Here is a 25,235-nt window from a genome sequence, read left to right on the forward strand (position 1 = left end):
CCTTGGGCAGGGTGCAGTGTATGTGAAAGGTAGAGTATGTACTGGTGCTGGTGACATGCTTTGGTAGTGAATTACAGCCATTTTTGTTTTTCACTGCTGCAAGGCTATCTTGCTCCATAGGCTATCATGGGGGATGCTGGTTACAGTGGCTACCAGCATATCTTCCCATAAGAACAAGATAGGACATAAAAGTCTGGTATCCCTGAACTCAGAATTTAATAACACATCTTTTAGGAAAGGGTTTTTTAACTCCTGTGTTTGAGAATAGCACTTTTAGAAAGTTGCTATTCTCTTGTCTGACCTTTCTGTGTGCCTTGGCCTGTTTGTGAATTGACTGTCTGGTTGGAGAGTGACAGGGGCTGGGGATTCTCCAGGAGGCTGGCTGAGTCAGCCCTAGGCTGAATGACTGCATTTGCAACTTGAGTGGTGGGAGGAGATAGCACCTGGGCCTGAATAGGGCTGTGCCTGCCTTCCACAATGCTGGCTCCACCTCTTGCTGGGCGGCTGACAACCCTGCCCCTCACTCTGAAAGGAAAGGAGAAACCAGGAAAACAAAGTGCTCAAGGAACACCCAGAACTGGTTCAGACCCGGCTCAGAGCCCGCCTGCACAAAGGGAACAAAGGCTTTTAGGGGTATAAGTACAGGACCCCTGACTACAGAAAATTAGATCATCCTGGAATCAAGAAGGAACCTCTGCCAAGGAGAAAACTGAAACTGAAGAAGGAAGACTGTCCTGCTGTTCCTCTGCTGGACTGACCTGCTGTTGCTTTGCTGCCAAGGAGAGGGGAAGGACTTTGCTTTGTGCTGTGTTTGCTTTGTGCTGTGTCCCCTTGCTTGAAGGAATCTCCAAGGGCCTGAGAAGAGCTGACTCCCTGTTTTGAAGTCCCAGGAACAAAAGGACTTCCCCCCCAGCTTCCCTGAGCTCTGCTGAGAGAGCTCTGCCCTTCCTTAAGTGCTTGGCCCATGTGTGGTGGCTCTGGAAGTTGTACCTGTGTTGGGAGCTGGAAATCAAGCTTTTAAAGACTTTGCTACAAAAAATGTATCGCAATCCCGGCCAAGCGAGAAAATTCCCGCCGCTACGAAGACCGAGATCGTTGAAGCGCCTCTCGCCGCTGCCTGAAGACGTCGCACCCTTCGTTAGCCGGAAGATTTCCGCCGTTGCGAACCTCGTCACAGAGCCTGTCATCGCTGGGTGAAATCATTGCATCACGCCGTTGCGAGAATCATCGCGGAGCCATCGCATTGAGGAGCTGCGAGAGAAAGATCGCCGCTGGACCGCGCATCGTTGCCCCGGAGATCATCGCAACACCCGAGAATCGTCGCATCGAGCCTTTGCGGGAGAAAACTTCCTTCAGAACCTAAGCACCGCAATCCATACAAGTGGCCTTCTTCCCCATACAGACCGGATTCGTCGCAACACGCCCGCTGCTGCAGCGGGGCTGTCGCTAACGCCCCCCCAGGGTCTCAGGAGCAACGCATCGCTTGTTTTTCACCGCTACAGCTTCTGTGCTTGGAACTTTTTATCGCTAACAAAGGTACTGGGGCTAAAACCTGACGCAACTGTGGATAATTTTATTGCTAACCTTAAGAACCTTAATAACTCTTTTGCAACCATATTCTTGAGCTGTGCATGTTGGATTTTGTTGTTTTGGTCTTGTGTAGTTTAAATACCTTTATTTTTCTAAACTGTTGTAGAGTCAGTTTGTGGTGTTTTCACTGTGTTACTGTGAGTTTTGGTACAAATACTTTACACATTGCCTTTGATAAGCCCTGACTGCTCGTGCCAAGCTACCAAGGGGGTGAGCAGGGGTTATCTCAGAGGGTTTCCTCCTTACCCTGACTAGAAGCAAGGGTCCCTATTTGGACAGTGGTACCTATCTCTGCCAACTAGAGACCCCCAGTTCTAACACTTAGTAAGACTGTTAGTCTTATCATGTGTTAACATATTCATCACTCCTAACAACTCATTGTCTTTATTTAATTCTTCTTTTATAGCACCTAAAGGTATGGCGCACACCTTTACTTCAAACTCTTCTTCATAATGCCATGCTCTCCAGAAAGATCCGTTGTTTCTCCATTATCCACTACACGTGACAGACAGTCTGCGGACACATTTGTACTCCCAGGAATATATTCAAACTTAAAGTTGTACACCTGTAAAGAAATGACGACCTTCTAATCGTCGAAGAGATGGAATCTAGGCCTTTTTTTTCAAAAATTTCCTCAAGGGGTTTATGATCTGATCTGACTACAAAAGGGGTACCCCACACAAATTCTTAAATGTGTTGATTGCCCAAAAAATGGTCAGAACCTCCTTCTCAATAACAGAATAGTTGAGCTCAGCACCTTTTAAACACCTTGAAGCACATGCAATCAACTTCTCATGACCATTATGCACTTGAAAAAGTAGAGCACCTTGACTTTTTTTACTGGCATCATTTATAATATACGTGGCATCACCCGGTTTAAAGGCTTGTAAATTTTGTGCATTTTTAAGATCTTTCTTAATCTGTACAAACTCTTCTGCACACTCATCATTCCACATAATTTCAACATTCTTACACATTAAACTTCTGAGATGAACAGTCTTGTCAGCAAAATTCTTACTATAAAATTCCGCCATGCCCAAAAAGGAAATAGTTCTTCTTTTGAACATGGGGCATATTATCAAGAACAGTTGATAAAATTATTGCCGCTTTATCGGCAAGAAACTGCTGTGAAAGCGGCGATAATGTGCTTGATAATAGTCCCTTGTGAATAACTATAGCAGCCCGGGTTAACACCAGAACCTGGGCTGCTATGGGAATCAACGGACAGGTAGGCTCCCCAGTAGGTTTAAAATTTGAAGGATTGACCTGGAATGTGGTAATGCTGTAAACATGATTGACTATTTCCTTACATGATTGGGGGTTTGTGTTTCTCCTTTTTCCCCCATGTTGCTGTATGCATTACAGATAGGCATGGTGATCCCTTACAAATGACTAGTCTGCTGTGTAGGAGTTAGTTTTTACACAGGAGTAAGTTTGCTGATCTTGATATGCTGATCATTCTTGATTTCTGTTAAATAATTTCTCAAAATATGGCAAGTAAACTGATGTGAGTGACAGGGCATCAGTAGATAGTTTCATTGATGGTGGATACCAACGGGTGTCAAATAGACAACGTGTTGTGAAGTACAGTGAGCAGAGACACTGTGAGGAGTACTCTGGGCAGTATTTTAATTCCAAATATCTTGAGCTAGGGGAGTATAATGATATGGGTATGTGAATAAGGATGAGGGGGCATAATGCAATGGTGATTTGAAAACTTCCCATCTCTCCCTTTCCTTCCCCCCGGTGTGTTTTCTCTTCTAGAGCAGGCCTCGTAATCCTGAGCTAGATCCAGGTGATGTGAGGTCCAGTCCCCGGTCAAGACGGGTGAGAAATTAATGTTTATATAATTTACTGCGATGATGCATGCTACGTTAATGGCGGTTTTGCAGTACACTGCTGGCTATATTACAGAGTGTGTTAAAGTGAACTAACTAGGAATGTGTTTGAAATGTTTTAAAGAGGCCATCTGCAAGCCTTGAAGCGGAGGATCTGTGAAAGTAGGTTGTATTGATTCCAACCTTTTTGTGTGATTATAATTTTCTCACTTTTTTCTTCTTTTTCACTTGGTAAATAAGAAGATTTATGCGGTAGCACATTTTAAAAACAGAGGTCCTGACGAAAGCCTAGGGCACTCTTACCCTATTGGCTGAAACATGTTGGCCGTGATATCTAGCAGTTATTTTTTAGTACTGCTCTTTGCACTGTTCTGTGTTTAGCTTAGAGGTTGAGGTGATATCTGTAATAAAATTCTGTATCCTCCCCTCATGACTCTATTTTAAGATCACTCACTATTGGCTTGTTGCACTGCTCTTAAATTCCCATGTGGTCATGTATCCAAAGAATGTATAGTCTGTCCCTTTCCTCTTTGATGTTCCCATTCTGATTCCATTGAGCGAATCCCTCTCTGGAAGTTTGTCTCTATAATCAAGGGACATCTCATCCACACGGGTGGATAACCAATGATAAGACTGATCACACTGATAATTGATGGGAATCCAAGTTTCACTCAATGATTTCCTTCTTCTTTGACACTACGTTTTTTCTTTGCTTTTCTAACTCTGTAGCAGGTTAAGGCACTTGTTGGCTTTAAAGATAGGAGACCCCCAGTTCAGTTGGTTATTGTGATTATGTAATGTGGGGATATGAACTGAGGCTGGTCGTTAAAATGTCCCTTTGACCCTATTTTTCCCTGTTGTGTTTATGAGGACCAGTGATGACAGCACAGAGTTGGCCCAGATGCTCAGGACAATTGACACCATGGAGCAGATGCAGGCTGAAAGTATGGCTGCCATAGCTGAACACCAGCGAGATGTAGCCGGGATCTTCCATGCCTTGCAGTTCATCATCTTGCCATTGCTGCCACTGAGCGGGTCCCAGATAACTGCAGTGTGAACTGCGATACACACCTCTTCGACCCCTGATGTGTCAGTGGCACACAGTCATGCAGGCCTATCACTATTGCACCCTGATGTGTCAGTAACACCCAGTGATGCAGCCATTACCCCGCCACACACACCAGACACACTGTACACTGAGGAAATATCAGGGGACTAAGATGTGGATGGTAATTACAATGCGAGGAAGGAGGTAGTAGCATCCATCACCACCATATGACCTGTCCCTGCCTGGTTCTGCCCTACGCATCATACCCTGGGACATCACCTTCCACTGACCCCCAGAACACTCTGTGACATACACCTGCACCCCGACATGGACTGGCATATCTTCACTGGTTGACAATAACATAGCAATCCTGCAGCGGACTGCACTCTTCCTCTCCCAAATCACTTTTCCATCCCCAGAGGACTCTGGTTAGCCCACCACAGGGCTCCCATATAATGTGGGCTTGGCATTGCCATGTACAGCTCCAGCTCCGTATTTCACCAGAATGTGAATAAAACATTCAAAATCACACATATGTGTCATACTATGTTCACTCAAGTGTAAAAGTATGGATGTATGTATGGACAATGATTGCACAAGAAGGTACACCCTTGTAAATGACATCAATGCGCATGTTGAACCCTGAGCCACATGGCCAGTTGGATGTCTGTAAAGGTGAGTACTAGCTGTGGACTCGTTGCACATTAACCACAATCTCGCAACCCTCTAACGTAGGCACACGTCCATGTATTGAATAGAGCTGTGTGTAGGAATGACCCAATTGGCAGCAGGCCAGAAGCAGCACACCACCACAGACCTGGTCTACTCTTCTTGTGTATTTATTCAGAAGCGGTGTCCTACATCACATGTGACACCAAAAGTTCACTTTGCATACCTACTCACACACATCTGTGTGGACACATTCCTTTTTGATTCATAGCATAGCTCCACATGGTCAGAGGTTGGACACCATACTCACATTGCTGGAGACTCATAAGTGCACAGGCCTGCCAGCAACTATCCCAAACACAGTGTTTGGCTCACAGAGGTGGAGCAGTCAAAAGGGACCCACCCCCATTGTACATGCGTCACTCAGTCCCTCCCTGTGTAGGGACGATGCTCATTGTGGCACATGATTCGTACATCTAATCAACACTCATCACAGTTGGACAGTAGTGAAGTTGCAGACACTTTATTGGCATGTGCGTGACAGTACGGACAAGGCAAGGGCCATAACATTCAGGGACGTGCTTGAGACACTTTCACGCTGCATGGGAACATGTCGAGGTGCAAGACATGGTGGCGCAAAAATGTACACAAATCATAATGGATGGCAACGGTCTCAGCCCACCTTGCCTTGCTGGACGAGTCATGTGATGTTTGGCATCTGCCCATTGCCCCTTGTGAGGGGACACAGCTCACAGCCCATGGGGTCTGCATAGTGCTGTTCCACAGGACTGCGCCAACTGTCTGCTCTGCTGAAAGTGACCAGGTGGAAGGGTCCGACAAGGTCACATGTCATGCTACATTGCAATGTGTATAATCCCCCCCCACAGCTGTATCTCCGATTTGGGAATGTTGCCAAACGACGCTGTGCTGCTCAAACCATGGAAGTGCCTCACCTTGCACAGGTGTTTGTACAAATGCGTAGTCCCACGCACATGCATTCTGAGTCCAGACGAAGGCAGACATTTCAACTGTTGTAGCGGGATGTGTGAGAATTCCCCACGATGCAACAAGGTGTTGGGACCTGTGCTGTGGGTGACAATCTGATGTGGCTGCAGGAATGTAGTTACTCGTCCATGAATGCCAGCGCAGCTTAATGGGCAATGTGTTCCAATAGTATGTCATTGTCGGGTTCAAGGAACACCAGGGTGACCAAATCCATTAACTGGTCCAGGCCGATGTGCTCAGTCCACGCCGTTTCCCCAATCCCCAACACAGCCCAATAGGGTAGCGCCTCAATGTGGTCACTGCACACGAAGAGTTGTGCAATCTCCCATGCACAACTGCCATCATATACGCCAAAGATCAGTGCATCCCATGCACAGGTATCCCGGTGACACTCCTGTTTGTGGGTCAACAGGGGGTGCGCTGTCAGGTCATAATCCAATTCAGCTACTGTTGCATTGGCTAGGCAGACCTCCATGGGCCACTCGAATGTGCATGATTGACAGTGGAACCAGGGCTGGATGCAGGTGATGTAGGCAAGACGGAAACTCAGACGGAAACTGATGTGCAACACTGCCATTGGCAGTGATCCCATCAGATGCAGCATTAATGCACGGTACAGTTCCACGTGACAGGGCTTGTGCATGGGCCCTGCCATTGTGTTTGTTGGTCTCGTAGCACTGGCACTCCTCAGACCGGCGGCAGTTCTGTGGATGATATGCTGCAGCTCAGGGCGATGAGTTGTATGTGTTTGCAACGTTTGGACGTATGGGTAGTTTTTGACCAATGTGTCAAGGGCATCCCTTGCAGGTGTAGGTCGTGCAGGGACAAGTGTGTGTGGGCATGTTGGTTTTTCATTAGCGCTGTTCGTGGTGTGGGAGTCATTGGAGGCTGGTTTGGTGTCTCACACAGGGTGTGCCAGCCGCATTCAGGACCAAGGTCGGAGGGTCGGTTGGCCTTTCGCCTTGTGTGTAGAGGCAAAGGAGCTTTCATTCCTAATTTTAGTCTGACTACTGCTTGCATTTCTGAGATGTGATGTGGCCTTCGCGCTGACTTTGATGCCAGGCCTTTGATTTGGGGTGCACAAATTTCGAGACACGCAGCTGCTGGCATGTTTGCATGAGCCAAGGGCCCGATTGGCATTGCGCTCCTTGTTCAGTCTTTTTCTTTCTCTCTTTTTCGTTCTCTCTCTCTCTCCCTGTCCTTTGATGAGTGCCTGACAGACCTTCTTATCTTGGATATTGTCTTGCAGACTGTGACTCACAGATTGTCCAGGGATGCCCCGCCATGACTCTTCAGAATAATTGTTTGGAGACTAATTAGTATGTGATATTTTGTTTGGTCTTTCAATGGTGAATGAATGACTCAGAATTTCTGTACTCACGTGTGTGTTGATTGCTCCAATTGTGCAACATCAGGCGGGTGCTTTTTTCCATGTTTTCGGGCCGTTGATGATCAGTGTCTTGGTCCGGTGGTGGTGGGGTGTGCCCGGGGTGGGGCTTGTGGCTGGAGTGGACCTGAGGGTGGTGGCGGTGGGTGTAGTGGCCCTCTTGGGTGTCCGGCCCGCATGATCAGTGGCTCCTTGGCATCTGTTGTTCGTCAGATGTGGCTCTGGGCTGGGCTCCCTTTTGTGGTGCAGGCTGTCGTCTGACTTTGCACCAGGTCAAAGCAGGTGTTAGTTTCCTGCTGCTAACGTGCCTTAACGCATGTTTTGTGTTCTTATCGCCGATCTGGCTGGTTGTTGAGAATGTTGCGTAGTGGTGTTGTCGCTGCTTTTTAGCGCTTGTTGCCAGGGTCGTCTGTGGCGATGTTTTGTGCGACTGCTATCGCGGGTAAACTGGTGATGTCTGCTGTTAGCGGCTGCTTGTGAATGGAGTGATGATTTTATCTCTTTACTTAACCTATTTTAGATACACTTTTATATACACTTAATATCGAAACAAATAAATAAACTATCCACTTTCTGCTCATTTTAGAGAATTTGGGCCCGAGTTGGACTCGATTCATAAAGTTATTTCGGTGTGTTCCGTTTTACACATGCATATAGTCTGCATGGCAAGTGCACGACCAATTTTCTAATTCAGGCAAATTGCTTGGCATTTCTAAATTGATTTACTCACTAAATGATTTTCATGTGAGTGAGGATTTGGCAAGCACTGGGGGTGGAAATGCACTACGAGTTTACTAACAGCAACACACATTAACTTTGAGGGAATTCACAAGCATGTCTCTGACACCTTTCTGCTCTGGAAAAGATTGAAGAATACCTCCTGCCAAGGGTAGAATTAATTACTCTCATGGGTTTGGTGGGAAAATAAACATCGGAGCCGCGTTGAGGGAAGGCAGGCGAATTGCCAATGCAGTAACCGTCTTTTCTGAGCAGGAAGGATGGATCCCCAATATACGCTTAGGCTCATGAGGTCTTATACTTTAGAACTCTAAGTTCTTTCGCCAACTGGGCGCAACTGCATTCGCTAACACTAAAAAACACTGTTAGGAATATTACACATTGTGGTAATTTTGTAAATTTTAAATACACTTTAACATTCTGCATGTGAGTAAGGGGAGGGTAAGTGCATAACCCTTGTCCTGAAGAAGGAGGCTGTGACCTCCGAAACATGTTGACACTTTACTAGTGGTTCTCGATACCTTAACTCGTATCTATCTAACCACGCCCTGCACTTCTTTTAATAATACCAGCCGGGGATTAAATTAAAAAAAAAATTCCTCCCACGTGCCAGGTATTTTTTAACCTTTCACTTTTTTCACCTCACCTCACTCACATTTTGGTCCTACACACACACCCCCACACATAGTCCACTTCAAAGTGCTCCTGCGCATCCGCGAGTCGTAGCACGCCGCATCCCGTAGAGGGGTGCGAAGGCCCCGATGATGAAGCATGACACCAAGGGGCCTGTTGGTGTGTGAGGGGCATTTAAACAACACTGTGTGTTTCCCCATCACTTTAGGGATCACCACCACCTTGAGTGGATTCCACTTTGTTTATGTATACATTCAGGGAGACTAAATCCACTGACTCTCTCTCTCCCCCCTTCTGTTACAATTCGGGAAAATAAACAAACCACGGACACACTTTTGGGAGAAGGTAGCAGATTACTGGTTTGTTATTACAATTAGGGGTGAGCGGAACATGCGGGGTTTCACTCATTGGAATTCGGCGGAGTTACATAAAACTTTGTAAGATTCCGTGGAGTTCCGTGAGCAGGCGGAAACTGGAATGTCGTGCTGCTTGTGCTGATTTTTAGTGCCCGGAGCCTGTTTTATTCTGTAAACCCAGCACGAGTGGCACCAAAGGAGCATGCCAAAGGGTAATTTTCTACTTGAGCGGCAGCTTTGTCCCCACGTACAGTCACGATCGCCCGCATTGAGAAAGTCTTGGCAGGTGCCGTTGTCACTCCTGAAAATCATGCTAGGAGATGCCAGGCCTCACTCACGCTTACCAACTTAACGTTGGCAAGCTGTGTGCAAGAAAAAACTCCATGCGGCACTTGGCAGAGTTTTGCCAGAACTCTGCGTTACAAGCATAATACGGAGTGGCCAAAACTCCGTGAAGTTCACTGGCAGAGCAGAATATGTCACCCACTCTAATTACAATAGCAGAACTTTAATACATTGAATGGTGAATCGAAAAGGACAGGAAGTTACCCATTAGTTGACTAGTTCACTTTGCAATTCAGTATGGGCTGCTCGCTGTACTTACAAGGTCAGAAAGACATTACTGCCTTTCTATGTGTCTTCTGAACGTCGCAATCTGAAATTTTGGGCTCAGAATCACGTTTTGCAACTTCAAAAACGGTTTGTGTATTAAGCCACCAGTTCTCCATCTTGCTGAGAAGTTGCTGCACGCCTCCCAACTCACCATCTTATGACATGCAGCGAAAGCCTTTTTTCCCACCAATGGCTGCTTCTTAACTAGTTTTTTCTTTTAGAGTTTTTTATAGCGCGAACTAGACCCGGGACATCAGGTATCAGAGCGCTTTACATGAGAACCAGTTTAATTACAGAAGGAAACATTCATTTTTTTTGTTACTTACCTGTGTAAGGGAGTTTAGCAATAGTGGGACAGAGCTCTTCACCAGTCAGCAGTCCCACAGGGTGCATATTATCAAGACAGGTGATAACATTATCGCCGTTTTAGCGGCAGAAAACTGCAGCTAAAACGGCGATAATGGGCTTGATAATATGCTCTATGGAATTCCAATTGAAGCCCGTGTTAAATGTGAAGGAGATTAAACATGGGCTTCAATTGGAATTCCATAGAGCATATTATCAAACCCATTATCGTCGTTTTAGCGGCAGTTTTCTGCCGCTAAAACGGCAATAATTGTATCGCTTGTCTTGATAATACACCCCACAGTTCTGTAGCTATCATCATCAGCCATTCAAGGGTGGCATAAGCACTTGCTGTGTGCTGCTTGCGCCTCAGTAGAACTTCAGAGTTTCTATATGAAGTGGAGGGACTCTGAATTAAGTGAATTTTCGAAAAATACATGTTTGGTCTAGTTACCAATAAAAAATATACACAATTTTTGTTTGTTATATAGGTAATGTATACATTCCATAGTAAACATACACGGGTAAAGTGATGTCCTTAAAACTAAGCAGAATAGAAGCATATCGTTTCTTTAGGTCCTCGCCCTACTTCACAGGGATGTCACTCCAGAAGTGAGAAGGCAGAAACCTACCTCTTGCAAAAATGTTGTAAGAATATATCAGCAAAAAATAACAATTACTTTGTTGTAGACGTCTTTCAACAGTATTGTTTCCTCTTCATGGTGCTGTAAATGCCATGTGCTACCCAACTGAGTTGACAGCTTATCTCCACCTCAATAGGATGAAAGGCGGAGTCTGCCCTGCCAGGTTTTATCCTCCTGGTAGGTTTCACAGGGAAAACCTGATAAGCACACACTTACACTACTGTGATTTTACGTGCGCCTGCTAGAATCTGCAAATACAGCTCACTCTGTACTTGACAGCATAGCTCAGTGGGCTGAATGCATGCTGCATTTATCTAGGTTTGACCTGCAGGTTACTGGTTGGAACCAAGGCAAAGATGATTCTTCTTTTGTCTCGAGACAAGGGAGGAATGCATCAACTAGTCACTTATGGTTCCATATTGCACTGTCTAACATGTAAATGATCTACAGATGGCCACGATTTTTTTCCTCCAAGATGTGGCACAGTGCCCTTTTAATGTCTTTTACTTTGTCCCCACAGGAAGTGCTGTCGAACTGCAGGTTGGTGCGTTGACCACCCAGACTCGAGATGCTACTTGGAGGTAGTCTCACTGACATGACAATGACTCTGCCTTTCATCATTCCACGATTACTAAAATTAGTACAGTTGTTTTCGGCAAGGCAACCCAAGCTGTTTCTCTCGCGGCTATACTTGTTTATAAAACCAGCTATTTCTTTCTAGACTTGAGGTTATACACAGTGTTGGGGTGGTGTGGAAATTCTAATCGCTCAGACATTTGTGGGGCATATTAGCAAGAACTTTGTTAAAATTATCACTGGTTTAGCGGCAGTATCCTGCCGCTAAAACAGCTATAATTTTAACGAGGTTCTTGCAAATATGCCCCTCTATTTTGACTTTTAAATCTAGCCAGGCTTTCTCTCCCCACTGCAAGCTGCTTTAAAAGTTTGAGTGAGGGTTTATGCAGCAAGATCGTATTACACCAACAGTGTACTAATTTTCAGATTAACGCCAGAAGATGGCGCTGTAACATCACAAAAGAAGAATAACAAAATTCAGTTGAGTGAAGAAAATTGCCAAATCTCTGGGCCAGATGTATCAAGCGTTTTCCCGTTAGCAAACGGGTCGATTCTGCTAATCGGCCTGTTTGCGAACGGGAAAAAGTATTTTGGGATGTATCATCTCAAAATGCATTCGCAAAATAGGAAATCTCAATATTTGCGATTCCCTACTTTGCCAATGCATTTAAGGAATCGCAATTTGCGATTCTTTACATGAAATACAGGAAGCAAAAGGAAATGTGCGACCTGGCTTTAGGGAATAGCAAATTGCCACCAACTGGAATTTGCAAATTCAAAGAAAAAAGCATATTTTTGCATTTTTCTAGGTGCCATGGGGCGTACATACATGGCCTTAGGGCATGCATGTGCGCCACATGTGCACACATGCATATTTCAGGGGCGCAACAAGGTGTCCATTTGGCACCCTTGCACCCTTGAAATTGCATGCGCAATTTGCGAGTACCAATTGGGTACTCGCAAATTGCACATGCAATTCCCATTCATTCCTATGGGCCTTTAGGCCCATAGGAATGAATGGGAAGCAATTCCTTATTTGCGACTCACAATTTGCGAGTCGCAAATAAGGAATGGGTAGGAATACAATGCAATTTTTGAAAGCTACATACATTGCATTTTGCGAGTCCATAATAGCGAATCGGTGAAATTCGCTATTATGGACTGGAAAAAGGCAAGGTTGATTCATCTGGCCCTCTGTTTCATACAAAAGAGACCGAGGCTGAAATGTGATTTTACACATTCCATCACCATGACATGACATTATAAACTAAGAGGCATATTTACAAGCCCTGTGCGTCGCTGGAACATCACTTTTTGAGACGTTCCAATAGCGCACAGGCTTAGCCATATCTGCAAAGTCACGTAAAGCCACCCTGCGTGGGGTAAGGCGAGGCAGCGCAAGTCGCTGCCTTGCCTTGCTCTGCGGCAAAGAGGCGTTCCATGGGCGTTGCTTTGTGTGTTTCCCGCCCAACATCCATGGAATTTGACGTTGCCCCAGATTTACGACATCAGGTAAATCTGGGGCAGCGCCAAAACCATGTGCCTGTCTAGAGGAGGAGTAATGAGGAGAAATGTTTAAATGTTTCCTCGCTTTTCCTCTTTCCTTGTGTGCTGCGTAGAAAGAGGAATACGCCTCTTGTGATTATTTTTGTGCAGGAAGGTGCCACTTCCTTCACAGAAAACAATCATGGCAACAACACAGACATGCAAGGGTGCCTGCATTGGCACACAGCTGCAACATGTAGACCTCCACTGGTTGAAACGACAGGAATGCACCGTATCTAGTAAATATGATGCAGCCCCACGCCAATTCCTTGTAAATATGCCCCAGAATACATGTTAACTTTAATGCAGAGAGGTTTTATGTGCCCTACAACGATAGTGTAGGACTATGCATGACTTTTACAGATAAATGTTTATCGCTTTAATGCCGTAGTAAACAAGCACTGGTAAAGCCAATGGATCTGGCTATTTTATGTGGTAGTTCTTCTTGCTTGATTGACGAGTTTGTGTGGATGGTTGAATGTGTGACTTTAAGACCAAGTCAATGGTTGTATGAGTGAGTGGACAGATGAGTGAGAGAGTAACTTGTGCATGGATAATGCATGAATGAGTGCTGGGATGGATGAATGGGCGAGTGCATGGATAAATAGTGCATGGACGAGTGCTGGGTTGGATGAATGGGTAAACGGGTGGGTGAGCCGTGAGAGTGTATTGATAGATTCAGACAGTTTACAGACTGAGGCCTCAGACAGCAGTAGTGATAATATTGTGAAAATGCCAAGAATAATCAGTATTATGTCAGTGGAAGAGTTTCCCTATGCTGAACATATAGAAATTCCCTATATATATATATATATATATATATATATATATATATATATATATATATATATATATATATATATATATATATATATATATATATATATATATATATATATATATATATATATATATATATATATATATATATATATATATATATATATATATATATATATATATATATATATATATATATATATATATATATATATATATATATATATATATATATATATATATATATATATATATATATATATATATATATATATAGTAATATTATGCCAGTGCAATCATAAAACCATGGGTAGACCCCATTGTGCCAAAAGTACCAGCAATGTATCAAGAATGACCACTACTGTGCCAGTGCAAGAGTTATACAGAAGCGGGGGCCATTTTACTTGGAATACCTTCATATATCAATCATTATCACCATCACTCACAATTTGCCCATCACTCTTTTATCTTTCCTGCATGCTCAGATTAGGACTATGACTCATTAGCTTTCGGTGCATGTTGGGATGTGCATTTAGAACTGTTGAGTGTCGGCCCAAGTTTGAACAACCACTCAGAGGCTACTTTTGCACCATCAAACATGTTAGTGCATGTTCAGGTATGCTTCTTCGTTCCGTAAACATTGGAGCATAGTCGGATCTGCACTATCACTCACTAACCCTCAGTACACACCCAGATTGGCACCAGTACTCAGTAATATTCATTGCACGCTGATTCAAAAACCAATATTCTGAAATATTGACCATATGTCCACATTTTCCCATTTTTTAGAAATGATTGCCTGCTGGGATTTGCGCCACAACCAAGTAATCATTACTACATTTTTGGCTTTGGTGGTTTGATCAGGTGGCTTAGTGCATTTTCTCCAAACGATTCCGCACCTGTACCATCAAGCGCTTCTAGTACGAAATCCAGAGTACCTGGACCAGGACAAGTGTGGAGAGTGCGCGCACCAGCTACCACAGTTCTTACCGTCACTTCGGAGGAGGTAACTCCTTGCAGCCGCTGCTATTTCTAAGAGGGTGTGGCAGCCATGCCCAGAACTTGGCCACACCTCACTTACTGAGACTTCGGTTTGTTGTGGCAGCTGCCAGAGCTTGAAGCAGCGACCAGTCCTGAATGTGGCAGCCATCTTGGAAAGGCAAAACCCTCACTGGAAAACAGCACTTAACAAGCTTTCTAGCCTTGAAGGCGCGACAGCTACTATACTGGTTCTCTAGCTGAGTCAGTCTGGCTCAAGGGGGGCAGTATTGATCATACTATGGAGACAGCTGCAGGAACCTCAAAACAAGCAAAGTACACGCCCCTTTTAAAATCAAATAACTTAAACAATCAGGAGAAAGGGTGTCTCCTGTCTTTGATGTTTTTTGATTCTGTTTTTCCAGACAGGCAGCATGAGGGCTGCTTGGTTGGAACTGGCATGTGACAACCTTGGATTGTAGGCCATACCCAGCACAACACAGTAGAGTAGCAGGAAACTGGTCTAGCTGGGAGAAATGTGTATCCTACCCCTGAGAACCAGGGGGCAGATGTATGATAATTTTTTGCTGTTGCAAATAGGAATTTAGCCCGTTTGCGACCGCAAAAAAGGTCAGCCCCATGTACAAACCATATTTTGCGACTCGCTAACCTATTAGCGTTTTGCAAAATATGGTTTGCGACTCGCTTTTAGGAAGGGGCATGCCAAGGGCGTTCCTTCCTAAGAGCGTGTACCATTGTTTTACGACTGCATTTGCGGTCGCAAAACACTCACAGTTTACCACCATTTTCAAAAGGGTGGTAAGCCACTCGCAAATGGGAAGGGGTCCCCAGGGGACACTTTCCTCTTTGAAAATGGGTGCAAAAATATTTTTTTAAGAGCAGGCAGTGGCCCCAGGGACCACTGTCTGCCCTTAAAAAATGAAGCTGAAAAGTTTCTTTTTTCTTTTTCAAATGCAGCCCGTTTAAATTTAAGGAAAACAGGCTGCATTTTCAGGTCTCGCCTGCTAATGCGCTTGCGCATTGCTGGCGAGAGATACAGGGGCTTAACCAGAGCTTCACCAAACGGGCGATTTCATGCAGTGCCTGTAAAAAGCGCGTGCACGCATCAAAGCCACCAGCCTCCCTCCCAAAAGCTTCCCCCAGCGTGCGCTCAGCCTCAGGCATTTCTCCTCCCCTAATTATTCACGGCCGGCCAGCCGTACCTTCCCTTTCACGGCCGCCAGGCCGTGTCTCATTTTAACTTGTTTTTTAAACTTGTTTTGCTTTCCTTTTCACCCGTTTCTTTTAACTTGTTAGTTTCCACTTTCTTGTTTATTATTCACTTTTGCTTTAAGCATGCTGACCCCCTCACCCCTCCCATAACACTGCTTGCCTGACCCCATCACCCCTTCGAGCTGGCTGTTTTTTTGTCAATTAAAATTAACGCTACAGTGATTCACAATGTGTGTTTCACAGCACTACAGTGCTCCGTGAAAAGTAACTTGGGGCGCCACGCAACAAGCATATAGTTTGGGAACCAACACATATGCTTTGTCACTTCGAATAGTGGTATCGGCCTTCCCATGCACGATTCTCTTGTTTCTATTCAAAAGGTAAAACAAATTAAGCAGTATATTTGTTTGTGCATTACTGTAACATTTGGAAGCGGAAGGTTCGTGCTCCACCCACAGCAGCTCCCATGTGTAAGGACTCGCCTCACAAATCAGGCCTGAGTCCGTGATTTTTTTTTCAACTTTGCCTCTGACCAGGATCTTTATCACTGCAGAAGAGGGTCTGAATGAATCACTCATTCTCCTTTGAGCGGCGCTTGTCGCCTTGATGTCTGGGTGCTTCAGAAACAGGCTGTCCTGCCCAGTCACACCTCCTGCAGGGCAGTGCATGCTCGAAAATAATTCACACACATTGCCTAATGGCCTGCAGTAAAAGCAAGATGTGTGAGCAAAAAACTCTGTTGCAACAAAACAGTACCAACGAACAAACGCACAGCAATGATTAAATCAGATTTGAAGACAGGTCGTGGCTCTCATCAGGACCACGAACAGATTTGAAAACTTAAGTCTGCGATATATACAGTGTATATATAATACACAATTCTTTCAGACAGTGCTGCTTTGGCACAGACAGAACACAGAAATGGAGAGCTCTCAGATGTAACCAACAGAAATGGGACCAGTCAACCTTTGAGAAGAGCCTTCCTCTGCGCGGCAACAGGCATTGCTGCATTTGTTGTAATTTTTGGTCTGTTTGAGCTAGAAACATTTTTGTTTGTTAAAATCTGCGGATTATGCAACAGATGATGGATAATATGACAAGCCTGGTGAATCCATAAATATGCTGAAAATGTCAGAGCTGCAAAATTGCATTATTCCAGTGGTCCTACCTACATCACAGCATACTGCACTACTTGCATGCTAGGGCTGTGAGGAACCCTAGTAATTGGAGATCATGCGGCTTTTTCATGGGAATCTTGATTTTCCTCTAGCCCTTATAGGTATAAGTAACACATTTTCCACACTACAATTAGAGTCATCGGCCACCAAACCAATAGCATCCCTTAGCCTGGTACACAGGGTACAGTATTCACTTTCGAATGTGGATGAGGGTATAGTTTGGGTGCACCACTTGCAGTAGAACTTCAGCTTTGTTGCTAAGTGAAATTGTGATGTATCTCTAGTTAACTTCGAGATTGTTGGGCCCCTTGTGGGTGGAAAAATCATACTCCATGCTAGGACATCTGTCTCCACAGCAATCTGTTTATGGAGCCTAACAACAGCCAGATCATTAGTGAACCTCACCTAAGACTGGAGGAATATCTTAAGATACTGAAAATTGAGCTGGAATGTTTGGGAGTGAATGTACCATGGTTCAATTATGGCTGATAATTGAGCCCATTATGTAAGGTTGTGCCCACATAAAAAATCATAGAGGCTTATTTGCAAGCCCCTCATGCCGCCGGTGAGTCACTTTTATTATTGGAAAATGTGATGTACCGACGGCGCAATGTGCTTATAAATAAACCTCATAGTCTGCCTACATGTGTGCCCTATATAATAAATGGATTGAAAATCGGTTGGCTTGATTCACTCAAAATGCTTTGACTGGGGTGTGAATTGAAAATGCAAGGGTTAAAAATTGCCAATTTGCACACATCGAGATTCATTAATTGGCTTTTGGTTGTGCTTAGAATAGTTCCTTCATGTCCAGATGCTGCTACACAAAGCTTGTATATTTGAGCCATCAAGGTTTGGCAACAGGTAACATGGGCACGCCCTAACAGAGTACTTATCTCAGAGATACATTTAGCCTTTCCCAATCCTTACTGAAAGGTGGATACAAAGAAAATAATTTCAGATGAACCCTTGCTGGTGGGCTGGCTGCCCTGTGGGCTCAAGATCCAGTTTGAACTTTTGTGTGGCCTACTTCTGATAAATTACACTTCTGATAATAATTGCATTTTGGCCGTTGTTCTGTTAAAGATCTATTTTCCTGTAAGATACAGATTGAGCTGTAACATGAGCTTGAAGAGCGTCCCGTTGTTTCGAGAGGTATCTTACAGTTATTGATGGATAACAGGTGATTATTGATATGTCTTAATTAAACTCATTATCACACTCAGAAAACAGGAGAATGAAAGTACTCACAAGGATTTAAACCTAAGACCAAAGGATGAAACCCAGAGCCCAGTAGTGTGATGGGCCACCCCTTGTTGTGCATGCCACAGTTTGTGCAGAGTGTGGGTTGGTTGTCGTCCACTTGGTGGGTGTAGGACCTGGCTGAACGGGTAGGCCCTGAAGCCAAGCCCTGTTGTACAGGGCTGAATGGTGTACCTATCTGCAGTTGGGTGCCTTCAGCAGGCTGGGTGAAGTAAACTGTTAGATGTGGTGCATTATCAAAAACACACAAAAGTTCAGTGACAAAAAAAGTTTGAACACCTCACCATAGGTTTAAATAAATCCGAGAAATTCACTGAAAAAATACACATAGCATTTGATGTGTGAGTTATGTTTTGCATAGCTGTTGTGCAAGATTCGAATTATGGTCCTAATGATAGCTTGGGTATTTCCATGGTTTTTCAATCATTAAATTCAATCAATCAATCAATCATGTGTTTCTTTGAGCAAGAATACTCACCCGTAATGGTCTCAAGGTGCTGGGGAGGAGCAGGTTCCAGTCCATCGAGGAGGGGTTCTGTCGAAGAGCCACGTTTTGAGGTTTCTCGTGAAGATAGGGAGTAATGTTGTCTGTCTGAGGTGGAGCGGTAGGGCTTTCCAGGCTCTGGCCACGAGGAAAGAGAAGGAGTGGCCTCCTGATCTGGTCTTTCTAGTGCGGGGAACCACGGCGTAGGAGAGCTGGGGTGATCATAGGGCTCTTTGGGGTGTGTGGAAGTTGAGTCGGCTGTTCAGGAATGCTGGTCCGGTGTTGTGGAGGGCTTTGTGTGTGTGGGGGAGGATCTTGAAGGTGATTCTTGTCTGGATGGGGAGCCAGTGGAGTGTGTGCAGGTAATGGGAGATGTGGCAGTGTCTTGGCAGGTTGAGGTCCAGTCGTGCGGCGGCGTCCTGGATGTTTTGTAGCTTGTGAAGAACTGGGTTTTTAGAACCCAGCGGCGCCAGGGACGCTCCCAAAGTCTTCGGGTTCTCCTTTCTTGGCAAACAGAGACACAGAATACTTCAAGGTGGCGTCAGAGATCAAGTTTATTAGCAGCAGCTAGTAGCAGTAATCCCAGCAACACAACACGGTGTACAACTCAAGAAACTGCTCAATTTTGTAGAGCAAGACAACAGTATTTATACACAATATTCACATTACAAATGGAAACCCACTGCAGAAAATTCTGGCCAGTAGAAACACATTTCTATACATTATCACATTCCAAAAAGGCTCACTTTACATTGTACCAACCCCACAAGTTAATTATTAGGATGTTCCAAATTCAATTTCCACAAGCCGGACAAACCCATAATTGAAAGCACAATGCATGTAATGAAGGAACATAAAAAGGAAACAATGATAGCTAACGAGCAAGATAAGGCATGTGTAGAAAAGTTAAAAACTAACGATGTCCTGAACTTTGACTTGCAATCTCAGATAGCAATCAACCAAGGAAATTGGCCTAACAAAGGGTCAGTTTCAGATAAAGAGGTCAGTTCCTTACAATGCACCTTAGAGTCAAGAAAAGGCTTAGTTAATAAGTGCATGAACAACGAAGCCCATGCAACTTTGTTCGTCTAGTTACCTCCATGGGCCTACGTGATGGCAACACCAAAATGGAGGCACGAACATAATGGAACCCATATTCGAGACAAAGTCTCTGAATACGTAATGAACTTGCTAGTTAACATGACAAATTCACTCCATATTAGCCGTACTTGCTAAATACGGTACAACATCACCAAAATCGTGACGGAACCATAACATAACAGGACAAGGCAGATTTTACAGAACCTCAGACCCTCCTTTTGCCATTACGTAGGCAAGAACCTAAACTCAAGTCAATCTGAATCCAGGTCTATATCTATTCTCATCAGATCATCAAGGTGTTGCTGTAACATCATCTTATTAGCCTTCACTTCGTTCCGGACGGGTCTTCTCACACAGATTGTAGCACAAAGACTACAAATGGCGGGACCACACTGGATGCATAGGCAACACAAGAAAAGGATAGCTAACGCCATACCAAGGAACATCAGAATCTTCCATCCCCATTTGGACAGCAATTCCCATAACCATCCCATTAACGACCAATTACCTTCGTCTACATGTATAGATTCAGCAGACTTATGTAACCTAAAGATGGCTTGGTACACTGTCGGGGCATTATCTGGTATGAAAACGCAGCAACTAGATCTAATCAATTTGCATACCCCACCTCTATCTGCAAGAATAATATCTAAAAGAAAGCGATTCTGTAATGTCATAAGGCAATCCGCTTGAAGCTCAGCTGTAATATTGCTAAGGGCACCTGCAGTCTCATTTATATTGGCCTCAACCACTCTCGTAAGCTGACGAATATTCCTACTATTAGCCATAGTACCCCAAAAGGGCAGGAAACCATTAAAGAAGTCTCCAGCTTCTTGTGCGACAGTATCTTTCGCAGCGATAACACCTCTACCATATATTGTCTTATGGTAATCAAAAACAGCAGTGTATGTAGGGGGAAGCAGAAATGCCACATTACATGTGCCAGAAAAATCAGATGGCAACCATGTGTAGGCTCTATCGTGACAAACAAAATACGTGCCTTTAGCTGGCACGAATGGAGGAGATTTCCGGGACGTATAAACGTATGTGTGAACACACACACTCTTACCAAGCTGAGCTCTCGGATTCTGACCATTACCTTGCAGACAGAAATGACCTCTGTGGGGTACAATCCAAATAGGGGGAGACCTTCGCTGTCTTTCTTTCTCCGTCAAGCTAACACTATATGTCGTCTTATTCCAACCAACATATGCTCGTACCTCATCTTTAGAGATGGCGTTATACGCATCAATATCTCTAATCATATCAACTATTCCCCGTATCAAGGCATTATTACTCGCATTGTCTTTGACAGAACGTACAGAAGAGGCTTCATTCGCATAGATAAACATTGATTGGAGTGCCCAAACTGACCCATTAGGCGAAAAAAGCAAAACCAAATATGGCATTCACTTATCTGTAGTATGAGGCATAAGACCACACACCCAACAATTCGTGGTATTTATGACTAGCTGATGCTGATGCAACATCTGTATAAACAAATTGTTCACAAATTCTGATCTTCGTGTCTGCTCATGTTCAGGTAACGTATGAAACTCATATGGAGAAACAGTAGAAAAAGAAAGAGTAGGTTGGGAGGTAGATGTAAGCGGCAATTGTGTGATATAGAAAATCCAACCCACACAAGCTAACGTAATATTCACAAGCATAAGAAAACACATTATTAAAAAACATTTGCTATGAATCAATATACATATTCAGACTTTAGAATCCACTTTCCTAACACACTTATCAGACTCAAAAAAGACTCCATCCTCTAACGTGCTGCTCACGGCTATTACCTTCTTCACTTAAGTGTGCGCCAAGATCGCACTAACAACCCTGAACCACAGACCTTGTGTCAATACGTGGCTCACCCCTTAGGGCTGTACCACGACCCTGCAGCTGAGTCCGGATGGTGACTCGAAAAAGGAAAAAGTTAAAAAAAGTCTCTTGATCTGACAAGGTGTAATTCACTATATAAAAAAATTCTGTTTTATTTGTCCATAGCAACAGGCTTTCTTGGCCTCAAATCGTAACATTCTTTATCAGGTACAGTTGGATCCTTAAATAAAAGTTCCGGATTGGTGGTGTCAATCTTTAGATGAGGAGGCACAGCAGCTTGCAGAACATCATCATCCTCGCGTTCTGACCGTGTCCATGTCAAATGAGCATCACTAAAAGGCACGATTGTGGGAACTCTCTCGCAATCTATATCAGCTATACCATCCCTCACCCACTGATCATCCGGTAAAGGCAAAGGAACTTTTTTACAGTGGGTGGCATGCACCCAGTTCTTTTTGCCGACTACTCTAACAGCGGTTCTAGTAACCAAAAGGACTAAGTAAGGACCAGTCCATCTGGGTTCCAAATTCTTGGTATGCTGAAAGTTCTTGACCAGGACGTAGTGACCAGGTAGGATTGAATGTCCTGGATCTGTAGTAGCTGTCGGCAAACTGTCATAGACCTGTTGGTGGAGAACACGCAATTTAGCAGTAAAGTCATGTAAGTAATCCACCAACATAGGGTATTCAATACTGCTGTATTCTTTAGGACAAGGCACACCCCAAACATTCGCTGGATGACCAAAAACGATTTCGTATGGGCTAAGTCGTCCTTGTTGACAAAAGAGCCAACGGCAAGGCATCCGGCCATGTAAGACCAGTGTTCGCTTGTACCGTAGCTATTTTCAGCTTCAAGGTACCATTGTAGCATTCAACAAGTCCATCAGACTGGGGGTGATTCACTGCATGGAGCTTCTGCCTTATTCCCAAACCAGAACACACTTTATTCATGATTTGACCCACAAATTCACTCCCATTGGCTAAATCTGAATTGATAAATTCAATTAAAAATAAGGATAATAGCTTAAAGGTAAGGGAAGCGAGACATAATTATAAGAAAGTACTCACGAATAATAAAGCGGCATGGGATGATCAAATTTGGTCAGATATGCTAGTGGCAGCTAGGAATAAAGACTCTTGTTTGTTCTGGAAATTAGTAGCAAACAAAAACTATAAAGAAAGGAGTTCTGGAGAAGTATTTTTGGAGGAAAAGACCTGGAGTGATCACTTCACTTCCCTATATGCAGCCCCGGACTCTGAGGACGAGAGGGATTTTCCATCAGTGTCTAATCAGAAAGAGAGCTTCGTGGAGTTTAAGCTAGAGGAAACCATTCATCCAATAAATATGGTGGAAAAAAGTAAAGCCCCTGGCTTAGACTCTATACCAGGAGACTTATATAAACATGACCCGAGTATATGGAGACCGTATTTAAATCTCCTGTTCAATTTTAGAGCCGCAGGAGCTGAAATACCTGTTTCATGGAGAGGGGCGGTGATTATCTGTATCTACAAAAAGGGTGATAGGAGAGATCCAGCTAATTACCGTCCTATTAGCTTGATAGACATACTGCAAAAAATATATGCCAGACACCTTCTAAAGAGAATTAATTTATGGATAGAAGAAGGGAATGTACTTTCCAAATTCCAAGCGGGATTTAGAAACAAAATCAGCACTATAGACCAGGTGTTCAGATTTTGCTGCTTGACTTGGAAATATATTACTTTAAAGAAGGGCCATTTGAATGTGGCTTTTATTAATTTAAGAGCTGCTTTCGATCTCATACCTAGGCATCTGTTGTGGAAAGCACTTGAGAAACAGGGATTACCAGCTAACATTATTGAACAGTTGATAAGATTACACCACAATAATTTTGCAAGGGTGAGGTGGGGCCCTGGGGGCGAACTCACGAGTCCAATCCCCATAAAAAGAGGTTACGCCAGGGCTGCGTTCTGGCGCCCACCCTTTTTTCCTTGTTTGTTAATGATGCTCCGGGTTATTTAAGTAAATGCAAGAATGACTCACCTAAACTAGGGGGGGAGGTGGTTTCGTCCTTATTGTTTGCAGACGACACCATCCTAATATCTCAAACTGCAAATGGTCTACAGTGTCTTCTCAACTCCTTTGCCACTTATTGTAATGTCAAGGGATTGGAGATAAATGCTAGCACGACCAAATATATGGCCATAAACCCCCACAGCTCCTTTGGAAGGAATCTGGTTTTAGGTAGTGAAAAATTGGAATATGTTGAACATTTTAATTATCTGGGAGTCTCACTTGATTCTAAAATGCAGTGGAAAACCCAAATTGATAGATGCAAATTACTCTTAATTCAGAATAGTCGCCCCATATTAAAAAGGCATGGAGAAAGGCAGAATAAAGCTGTGCTCCCTGCACTTGAGGTGTACCGCGCTAAAGCTCAAGCGGCAGCACTATATGGGGCGGAATTGTGGGGCCCTGCATGTAAAATATCCTTTGAGGTGAAAGAAAACATATTCTATAGATCCCTCTTAACGATGCCTGTACGCACTCCAACAACCCCGACGTTGCTAGACCTCAAAATGAGGCGTACCGACCACCATGCAATACTTAGTTCACTAATGTTTTGGGTACGGTTATGGACTACAACGGCACTCCTCCACTATAGAACAGAGCTAGAGGAATTATAAGATCTGGATTCTTCAAATCGTATCGCATGGTTTTATCATATAAGAGCATGGTTTGAGAGGGTAGGACTGCTGCACTTTTGGAATAACCCTAATGCATTAACTACTAACTCGAGAAGGACACTAAAAGCCACCTTTTGGGTCTATATGAACGATCACTTCCATTGTCTGACCATACAATTCTCGGCAAACCATACCTAGGGAAGTATTCTCTCAGCAAAACCTTGGCTGTAGACAAGGCAGTATTATCCTTTAGGGGGTAGGCCTCTATCCATCTGGAAAAGGCACAAACAACCACAAGGACATACTTCAAGTTATTGCATCTCTCCATATGAATATAATCTAGCTGTATCACCTCAAACGGATACGTCGGAGGAACAAAATGACCAGCTGTAGTTGGAGTTCCCTTACCAGGATTATACTTCAGACAAATCATACAATGCTTCACCACGTTCTCTGCACATTTCGGAATTCCAGCATTCTGCCAAACTGGAGCCAACAACTTGCATATTCCCATTGAACTGATGTGAGCCATTCCATGAGCCATAGTAACCACTGGGAGCACATACGCATCAGGCAACAACCATCGCTGGTGTTCTGACAACTCAACCCAACAACCTGTAGGATCCAACATACCCGTACTTTCTCTCCACGTACTTACTTCCTTCTCTGTAGCTTCAGCCTAAACCATTTTCACACTTACTATTGTGTCTTCACACATTCC

The sequence above is a fragment of the Lissotriton vulgaris genome, chromosome 6 (assembly GCF_964263255.1).
Source record: "Lissotriton vulgaris chromosome 6, aLisVul1.2, whole genome shotgun sequence".
Lineage (NCBI taxonomy): Eukaryota > Metazoa > Chordata > Amphibia > Caudata > Salamandridae > Lissotriton > Lissotriton vulgaris.